The following is a 10,006-nucleotide window of genomic DNA, read 5'->3' on the forward strand; positions in this document are numbered from 1 at the left end:
TTAAAATACTTCCTACCACTTTTTTTAAGATTTAAAAAAAAATTACTTGCAAATTTATTTGTAATAAATTTTTGTCAACTTTTTTACCAATTTTTTTAAGCATAAAATTCTTGCTAAATTTACCACAATTTTATTGATTATTTGTAAATTTATTTGTGAATCATAATTTGTAAAAAAAAATTGTCAATATTTTTACCAATTGTTTTGGCATGAAGTTCTTCCCAATTTTACTGTAATGTTATTTTTTATTCGATTTTTTATTCTTTATAAATTATGTAAATTTTCTTATAAAAATAATCAACAAATGTTTTTTAATAAATTATTTTGAAAATGTTGTCGAATTAAAAAAAAAGCAGCTATAATAGTTAACGTTTTCTTAGACATTAAAATCATTCAAACGTGAGTAATAAAATTTCTCGTACCAACAGAACCCATTCAAACGTTTTCTATTTGTAATATTTAATTAGGATATTGTTCTTCCACTCAATTTCTCGTACTGCCATTTTCGCGGTTCACAATTTCACAATCTCCTCTGGCTTGACCACCGCACAGCAGCCATTGTCGTTTCCCTGTCACAGCATCTTCAACAGCATCGTCTCCAACTGCCAATTTTCCACCTTCATCGCCAGATATGCCTCTAGCACCGAGGTAGCGACGACCTCCCTGTCTTGTTTAGGTTAGGGTTTTATAAACTTCTACTTTCAGTTTCCCTCTCCCGGTGGAGTGGCCGTTTTACATTTTTGGTTATCATTTTTTAAGCCTCTCGCACACAATCTTTTCCATTTTCATTTTCGTTTGAAATATTTCTAACCTAAATCTCTCACCGGATGGTCCAACACTCGATGTTCCGCCTCGAGGACGAGTTTCACACGTTCATGGAGTGCGACGACGAGTCGTTTGGGCTCACTAGGAGTTATCACTACGGCGAGTCATCGGAGAACACGCCTTTTGAGTTATAAACTGAAACTGAAATTGAAAGATGTGAACATTTGGTGAAACTGAAATAATCTAATAATATTTAAACTATGTATTATAAGGTGCAAAAATTAAGTTATAACGAGTGTCATTTTTGTTTTCCTTAGCTACTTTATTAGACACTTGTTAATATTTACTCTTGTCCTGATTTCAGTTTAGTAATTGTCATCTCAATTGTTTCTTCCAAATTGATCTTGCTAATTAAACTCTATAGCTATCAATTTTTTTTTCTTTCTTTCTTGTCATTTGACATTTTGACTTGCAGCTTCTTTGATTCCTATTTATTGAATTGCACCGAATCTGGCAACTTCGCTGCTGCCGAAGAGTTTCAGGTCAACATTCACCCTGAGAAGTTGTTCAGTCAAGTCCCTGAAACCTTACTTGTTGTCCCTTATATGGTTCAGAAATACAATTCATATTTCAAAAATTCCAAAGGGAAACGGGCATCACATTATCTGTCTTGATGACATTTGGCAAATCCACCTCCCAACCTATATCTTTCATTCAAATCTTCATTTCCCAAATCAGATTCAACAAATAATAAGTTCAAGTAGTATTAACAGACACAGACAAATTACGAGCAAAAACACACCTTGTTTGAATATTAGTTCACCAAATATCCTATTACAACACATTCCTATTGACACTTACTCTAAATTGTAACATGAATGATTAGAATCATGTCTTACAATATGTGGAATGAAAACACTCTTTTAACATGACTAGTCTAGTTTTGGATTATGAAAGGGTCATCTTATTTGCTAACTTTTACATGAGAGTGATCAACTTGGTGTCCATTAGTAAGTTCTTTGTTTGTCCAAAGGAGTTATTTCTAAAGTTGTGTTGGGGTTCATATTTGGGCACTTTGTGCATTGTTTGGGGTCTGGAAGGAGTAGTCCAATGGATGCATTTGCAAGTTATGCAATGTGTCTTGGTTTGATTTGTGTGTGCTTTTCATGTATGTATTATGAATTTTTTTTCATTCCATTTCAACCTTCGTGTTGCAGTTGCTTCGTCTAAGGCGACCTTTTGTTGCACAGATAACTGACGACTTGGGGAATGAGCTCTTTAGGGTAAGGACCATATATTTTTAAAGTTGGTTTTGTTTTATGCACATGAAAATTTTATTTTTATTCACCTTAGCGAAATAAATCGAAAAACTATCATGGTTAGGTTCGAAGACCATTTTGGTGGATAACAAGCTCAATTTATGCAGAAGTTGATGATCAGGTATGCCAAATGTTGTACAAGATATTAATATTTATTTTTAAATTTTTGATAATGATTTAATATTTAAATAATTACTTAAATTTAGTATAGCAATTAAAACATGTTTATATCAATAAAAGAAACTAAAATTTACTAAACTGGAATTATTTTATTTAAAAATAAATAAAATTAAATATATTTAAATACGTTGTAGATTTTAAAAATATATATTATACACCTACTAAGCTCACTCGCAAGTTTTAAATTTCATTATGAGAATTGAAAGAAACAGTTTTGTTTTCAACTTTGGCAATAAGTTTTGCTTAGATTGTTAACAACTATCGAGAAATTATGGCCTAAACTAGATGATACCAATAATCTTATCAACTTGTAGTTATTCAAATAAATTATGTTAAACAGGGGATTTGCACCATGTATAATGATCTGCATATTATTGGATTCTCCTTGATACAAGTTTGAATTTTTTGCAGTTTTATTGTTGTGTGTGTTGTGTTCGTCAATAATGATGCTCTATTTGAGAATAAAATTTTATTGGCTCCTTAATACAAAGGTCTCTGTTTCTCTGAATTGTATGTTTAGTTTATAGTACTTTAGGGTTATTTTCTATTTGTTTTTCTCCTCTTCGGTATAGTTAAAGTTGCTTGACACTGTGACTTTTGCTTGTATATGTTGATGTTCAGGGTTTACAATAGGATTTGGGCGTCAAGCAACAGTGGTAGCATATATAAATATTGACAGTTAAAGCTTGGCTGGAAACCTCTTGGAATTCTCATAGGTTGGTTGTTTTCTTCGAATATTATTGTAAGTCTACCATGTCCCACTCTATTGCAGTGCAGACACTTAAATGTTCCAATCCACTATTACATAAATTAAAATAAAGCTTCTAATGATTTAAGTAGTGATGCTAATTCAACATTTTGTTGATGCAAATAACAACGGATTGTTTTTCTTGCTAGTTATATGAGTTTTTCTTTCTTAAAATTTATTAACTTGTCAAATGTCTTGTCAAATCTATTAATTTTATATTTAACTGCTCCTTGGATGTGCTTTCAAATATCTTGTTACATTTGATGTTAGCTTGTAGTTCTCAATTTCATATTTTTGCTTTAGACATGTTTGGGCTTTATACATTACTAAAAAATCACTCATCACATAGTTTGTCGAATCATGTTATATAGGCTTTTGTCAAGCTAAGCAGGGAAATGTCTACACATCGAGAATGGATGTATAATAGGCTTCTTCCTAGTCGAGAGGCATACACAAATGAGTTTTTAAGTGGCCTTGAAGAGTTTATGGCTTTTGCTTGTCGACAACCAAATTTGAGTGAAGGAAAAATATGATGTCCATGCAAGGAATGTAAAAATGAGAGATTTTTAATTCCAGATGAAGTAAATGTTCACATTCTTCGAAAAGGATTTATACCTAGATATTGGTGTTGGACATGCCATGGAGAGAGAATCCAACATACTAATGTTGATATGCATTCCATGTTAGGTAGTAGTCAACAATGGGGTCCTCAAGATGTTAATAGACATCAAGACATGGTGTTTGATGCTGCTGGTCTTAATCGAGAGCAATGTTTTATACAAAATGAAGAGGAACTTCCAAATATGGAAGCTGCCAAATTTTATGAAATGTTAAATTCAGCTCAACAACCATTGTGGCCAGGATGTAAGAATACTTCAGAGTTGTCTACTGCTATTACGATGTTGAGTATAAAATCCAAACATAATATGTCACAAGCTTGCTTCAATGATGTGATGAAATTTATGAAAGAGTCAAACCACCCTGATAATGTCATTCCTTATAATTTTAGGGAAACAAAGAAAATTGTAGCGGGGCTTGGATTATCAAGAATAAAAATAGATTGTTGCATGAATGGTTGTATGTTGTATTACAAAGAGGATAATACTTTGAAAGAATGCAAGTTTTGTAGAAAGCCTCGATATAAAGCACACAACGAATGCAAGAAAAAATATAAAGATGTTCCGTATAAGAGATTGCATTACTTGCCCCTCATTCCTAGACTACAAAGATTGTATGCTTCTACAACATCTGCATAGCATATGAGGTGGCATTATGAAAATCGTAGGCTAGGTGTGTTGTGTCATCCTTCAGATGGAGAAGCTTGGAAACAATTTGATCAATTGTATCCTGAATTTGCCTCAGAACCCCGAAATGTTAGACTTGGCTTGTGTGCTGATGGATTCACTCCATTTAGCCAATCAGCAATACCGTATTCTTGTTGGCCAGTAATTGTCACACCATATAATCTCCCCCCGGAACTATGTATGATGACTCCTTATATGTTCTTGACTTTGATCATTCCAGGCCCACACAATCCAAAAGCTAAAATTGATGTGTATTTGCAACCATTGGTTGCAGAGTCCTGACCTCTATGACTTGGCAAAAGGACCTTTAAGACTAGCAAAGTCGTGGCCAATTTATTTTGTCAATGGATACAAATTTCATACAACAACATGGGGTAAAGGCAAAACAACATATAATAGTGGGGTATGTGTAAATGGAATTGGACATGGTGATATTTTGAGTGATTATTATGGTATTCTTACAGATATTTTAGAATTGGAATGGCCAAGTGAATCAGAAAAAAAAATAGTTTTATTTTACTGTGATTGGTTTGATCCTTCAATTCATGGGATGAGAACACACAAGCAATATAAGATTGTAGAAGTTAGAAAAACGAGAAAATATGAAAAATTTGATCCTTTTATTTTTCCAAAAATGGCATCCCAAGTTTACTACTCATCTTATCCTGGGCGACAAAAGGATAAGGTTGATTGGTTGGTAGTTATCAAGACAAAGCCAAGGGGGGTTGTTGATGATAGACATACTTTAGAAGTTGCTTATCAAGTGAATGAATCCCAAGTTAATGGAACAATTGAGGATGACCTAGTTGATCACCTACAAGATGATGGGATTGATGGTGAAGAGGTTGACTTGGATATAATGCATGCAAATTATTTAATGGACAATGACTATGAAGAGGAAGAAGAAGAAAATGAGGATGGAGATGAAGATGAAGAATGGGAGGAAAAAGAAGATGAAGAGGAGGAAGAAGAAGAAGATTCCATGCAAGAGGAAGAGGAAGATTAAGACATAATTTTTTTAATTCTTTTAAATGTGTTTAGAATTATAATAGTCTTTTATTATATGTTTACATGAATGGTATTATTTTAGTATTACAGTTATGATACTTACTTATAGTTTCATGTTTGTAGTTGTTATCCATTGTTGATATCATGGTGTTAGTAATGTAGTATTGCAGTTTTGTTTTTTGAAAAGATGTCAGATTCCAAGAGACCAATGCAATCAATTGGAAAGTTGAGAGGAAAAAAAACTGCACAAATTCATATACCATATATCATACCATCAACTAGCTTGGAAGCTTATTCCAACCAAGTATCTCGACCTCCATTACCATTTAGATCTCCATTTCGATCTCCATTCCGACCTCCACCTTTTTCTCCTTCACCACCTCCTTCTCCTCCACCACCTCCACCTAAATATGACCCTCCACCACCTCCACCTAAATATGGCCCTCCACCTCTTTCACCTATATCTCGACCTCGTCTTCCATCTTTATCTCAACCTCCACCACCTCCACCTACGTATGGCTCTTCACCTCATCCACCTATATCTCGACCTCTTCCTTTCTCTTTGTCTCAACCTTTACCTCCTTCACTGAAGTATGGCCCTCCACCTCTTCCATCTTTATCTCGACCTCCACCTCCTCCACCACCTCCACCTAGATATGGCCCTCCACCTCTTCCATCTTCATCTCGACCTCCACCTCCTCCACCACCTCCACCACCTCCACCTAGATATGGCCCTCCACCTCTTCCATCTTCATCTCGACCTCCACCTCCTCCACCACCTCCACCTAGATATGGCCCTCCACCTCTTCCATCTTTATCTAAACCTCCACCTCCTCCACCTAGATATGGCCCTCAACCACCTCCACCTATATCTCGGCCTCCATCTATTCATATTCAAGTCCATCAAATGTGCGATTTTCCAATGGTTAATGAAGATCCATCTTCTTCATCTAGCCACATCAGTGGAGACAATAACAAAAATAAAGTCTCAATACTCCCAGAGGCGGATGGGTGAGTAATTTAATTTCTTAGCATATACATTTTTGTTGTTTGGGTTTGTGATTTTGTTTCAATTTTTTTGGTTTTACATAGGTTTGATCAACATAAGTTGGTACTTAGTTCAATTGCTTCAATCATTCGCACTAACTTGGAGGAGGGAAAACCATCATGGAAAAAGCTATCAAAAGAGCAAAGGGAGTCGTGGTTTGATATGTTCAAAGTAATTAAATTTCAAACTTTGAATAAAAGGGTTCTATATATTTGTTGGAAATGTGTCTAATAATTGGTTTTCATTTGTTATAATTTAGTCAAAATTTTCATGGCCACCTCAATATAATGACATTGTGCGACGTAACTTTGAAAAAAGAGGTGCATCTAAAATGTCTCAATTAATGCAAGAAGCACGGAAGGATCTAGAGAAGAAGCCAATATGGATGGGAGAGGATGTGTGAGCACAACTAAAGGCATATTGGAAGTCCTCAAGCTTTAAAAGTAAGTCTGAAACAAATAAAAGAAACCGTGTAGCTATGGATGGTGCATCTCTTCACACTGGTGGATTTATTCCTCATCGTTTGCATTGGAAGAGAATGGTAATATTATTTTATTATCATTTTTATAATTTAGATTCCAAAATTAATTATATTAAAGAAATTTCTTTATCAATTATAGAAGGAGGAGAAAGGAGCAAATCCATCATTAACTGAGTTTTATTTTCGTACGCATCGAAGAAAAAAGGACCAAAGTTGGGTTGGTCTTCATGCAAAATTGGCCTTTGTAAGTTTTCAATTGTTTACTTTGTTTTTATTGAGTTATTAATGTCTTTGTTTTCATTAAGTACTTTTCATTTGCAGGACAAATTTGAACAAAGAAAACGTGAGTTAACATCTCAAGGCAATATGGAGAATGCTAGTGATGGTGAACAATCCATTCACGAAAATCCATCTGATTGGGATATATGGATTGACTCAGTTGGTAAGAAAAAGGGAAGGGTATTTGGTCTTGGATCTGTGGGTAGAATGTTTATTTCAACCTCAAGTCAACAGTTACATTTTGAGGAAGTTGATGCTTTAAGAAGTCAGATTCAAGCATTAAATGAATCATTACAAAGACAAGAAGAAGAAAAGGTAGAAATGAAAAGAGAGTTGCAAAAACAAAGAAAAGATAAAATAGAAATGAGAAAAGAGTTGACTGAGACAAAAAATCAAGTAATAGCTTTAATGCAACATTTAGGATATGTGGCATCCTCTTCTCATCAATCTTTATCATCTCCACATACCAATGAGGATGAGGATGACAACGATAGTGACCATACAGAAGATGGTGATAATTATTATTTTATTTTGTACTTAGTATATTAAGTTAATTTTGTTATTTATTGTATTACTTATTATATTTCATTTGAATTTGCAGAGAATACAAGGTTTTGATTATAGGTACAAATTTGATGCAATTGGTAGTACAAGAAAGTTTTAAAAGTCATTTAATTATTATTATTATTATGCAAATTATTAAATTTTATGACATTTGAATTTGTTTATGACTATTGCAGGTTATTGAAATATTGGAGGCAAATTTGGAGTATTGATATTATTGCAGGTTACTCAAATGGTAGTTTCAATTTACTTGGATATTCATTTCAAATTTCTTTGAATAATAGTGGGGACTTATTTGATTTGTTTGACTACTGTTTATATTCAAAGTTTATTTTCATATTATTCCCGTCTTTTCTTTATGTTAATTATATGTTTTGAAATGAAAGAACTAGGTTCAACTTTGAAAATTCTTGGTTTGAAGACTCACAGAGTCAGTCAAGCATGAAGAGTATTCTTATCAAAAAAGCAATATGCTAAAAATTTTCTTGAGAGTAAATATTTTTACACTTTTTCTTGCACATTATTAGCTTCAGACCTTTCCTACAAAGGATGGGAGTGAAGAAGTGTGAATCATATTCCTTATACTAGAGTAGTCGACAACCTTAAGTATGTTATGGAATGTACTAAACCTAATTTAGCTTCTGTTGCATGGAGTAAAGATATATAAGACTAAAGATAGAGCTAAGAAGGTTGGTGTGCACTGATTTAGATTATGGTATTCATCTTGATTAAAGATCTCTTTCTTGGATATCTTTATTCTTTGTAGTTGTGCTATTAGTTAGAAAGTTATACATCAATCAAATGTTGTTGTATTATCTACAGTTAAAGTAGAACATCTTTCATCTATAGATGATGTGAAAGGATACTATTTGACTTCAAGATGATTTATGTGTTTGCATAGCACACAAATTTTTATCATATTAAATTTTATTATATATTCTAACCCGTCATAGCATTGATTCAGATGATTCATGCAACTTTTAGTTATTCACCGGATCTTTCTCTGCCCAAATCTGAATATCTTTCTTTTGACAGGGAACTTTATAGTAATAATATAACTGGGAAAATCCCAATTGAGCTTGGGAGTTTGACAAACTTGGTGAGCTTGGATCTTTACTCGAACAAAATTATTGGTCTCATTCCAGAAGAATTAGGCAACCTTAAAAAACTATGTTTCCTGTATGAAATGCTTTCCTTGATTACTGGTCTTGATTACTAGTCTTGATTTATTTGATTTTGATTATTACATGTATGATCTGTTCTTTTGACTATTTTTTGTGTTTCTGGGCGTGTATTAGACACAATGATTGAGAGAAGGAAAAAGTAACCATTTGTCACTCATTTTTCATATCATCTTCCAAATTTGTTTACCTTAATCATTCAATAGCTTTGTTTTTATGCTCATTTCAATATTTCTTTTCATTTACTTATATCTTTTATGTTTATACCACGAATGATTAATGATGAACTATTATAATATTTTCGTAGCATCTAATGTTGATTATGATTTTTCTAAAAGCTACTTTCTTTGACCCTATGTCATAATGAGTAATGTTTTGATGTTGATTTTAGAATATTTGTACATAACTACTTTGGATGTGCATCTGACTTTTACTTGTACATTTATTGTTTTGTATCTAGAAGGTGCATTTAGCTATTTTTTTTTTCTTTAGACATGCTTGGGCTCTGTAGACCATTTAGAGAACCTTACAATTTAGCTTTTGATTTAATTTAATTATACTCTTGTCTAACTATTGTTGTGAATGAAACTAATTTGTCAGAATGATAGGCATGGATTCTTCTCTCCAAGATTTGCACAGTCTGATGCAGATGGCAAGGACCAATTTGTTGCTTCTTGGAAAAGATTAAAGTATTATATGTTGCTTCTTGGAAAAGTTCCTTTAAACAAAGATATTATGACCTTTTGAGAGCCTTACTTTTATTTTATGTTTTTAATTTCTAAAGCTCAAATTAATAAAATTGTTTTCTGCATTATTTTGTCTACATTGTTGATCATTTGAGCTTAATCTTTTATATATTCATGATGCTCGTAGGTAATTTTGCAGGAATAAAGTTATAATGTCATTTTTGAAATTATTGCAATTTGTTTGATATATTTTGAAGAATATTTTAAAGATTTGAAATAGCTTATGTAAAAATTTATTAACTTTTCATGAATTATGTTATTCAGGATCATTTATTTGGTCAAAAAGCTAAATAGACGTAGAAAGTATTTAATTAATATATGGTATTGATAATAATAAAATAAATATTTTTTTTACAAATTATTTTGTCAATTAAAATAATATG

At 32.6% G+C, this 10,006-nt stretch overlaps 1 pseudogene across 1 annotated transcript; it reads left to right on the forward strand.

Moving 5' to 3' along the window:
* Positions 1-447: 447 nt before the first annotated feature.
* LOC114175315 (uncharacterized) lies at positions 448-9,691 on the forward strand (annotated as a pseudogene). The gene is made up of 12 exons (XR_014996616.1): positions 448-676; positions 1,983-2,048; positions 2,149-2,205; positions 2,886-6,335; positions 6,417-6,543; positions 6,632-6,913; positions 6,993-7,097; positions 7,175-7,643; positions 7,734-7,756; positions 7,873-7,931; positions 8,732-8,875; positions 9,478-9,691. The product of XR_014996616.1 is annotated as an uncharacterized LOC114175315 (transcript).
* The last annotated feature ends 315 nt before the right edge of the window (positions 9,692-10,006 follow it).

This window comes from Vigna unguiculata, chromosome 7 (assembly GCF_037176805.1).
Source record: "Vigna unguiculata cultivar grain cowpea cultivar isolate G323 ecotype 2 chromosome 7, ASM3717680v1, whole genome shotgun sequence".
Lineage (NCBI taxonomy): Eukaryota > Viridiplantae > Streptophyta > Magnoliopsida > Fabales > Fabaceae > Vigna > Vigna unguiculata.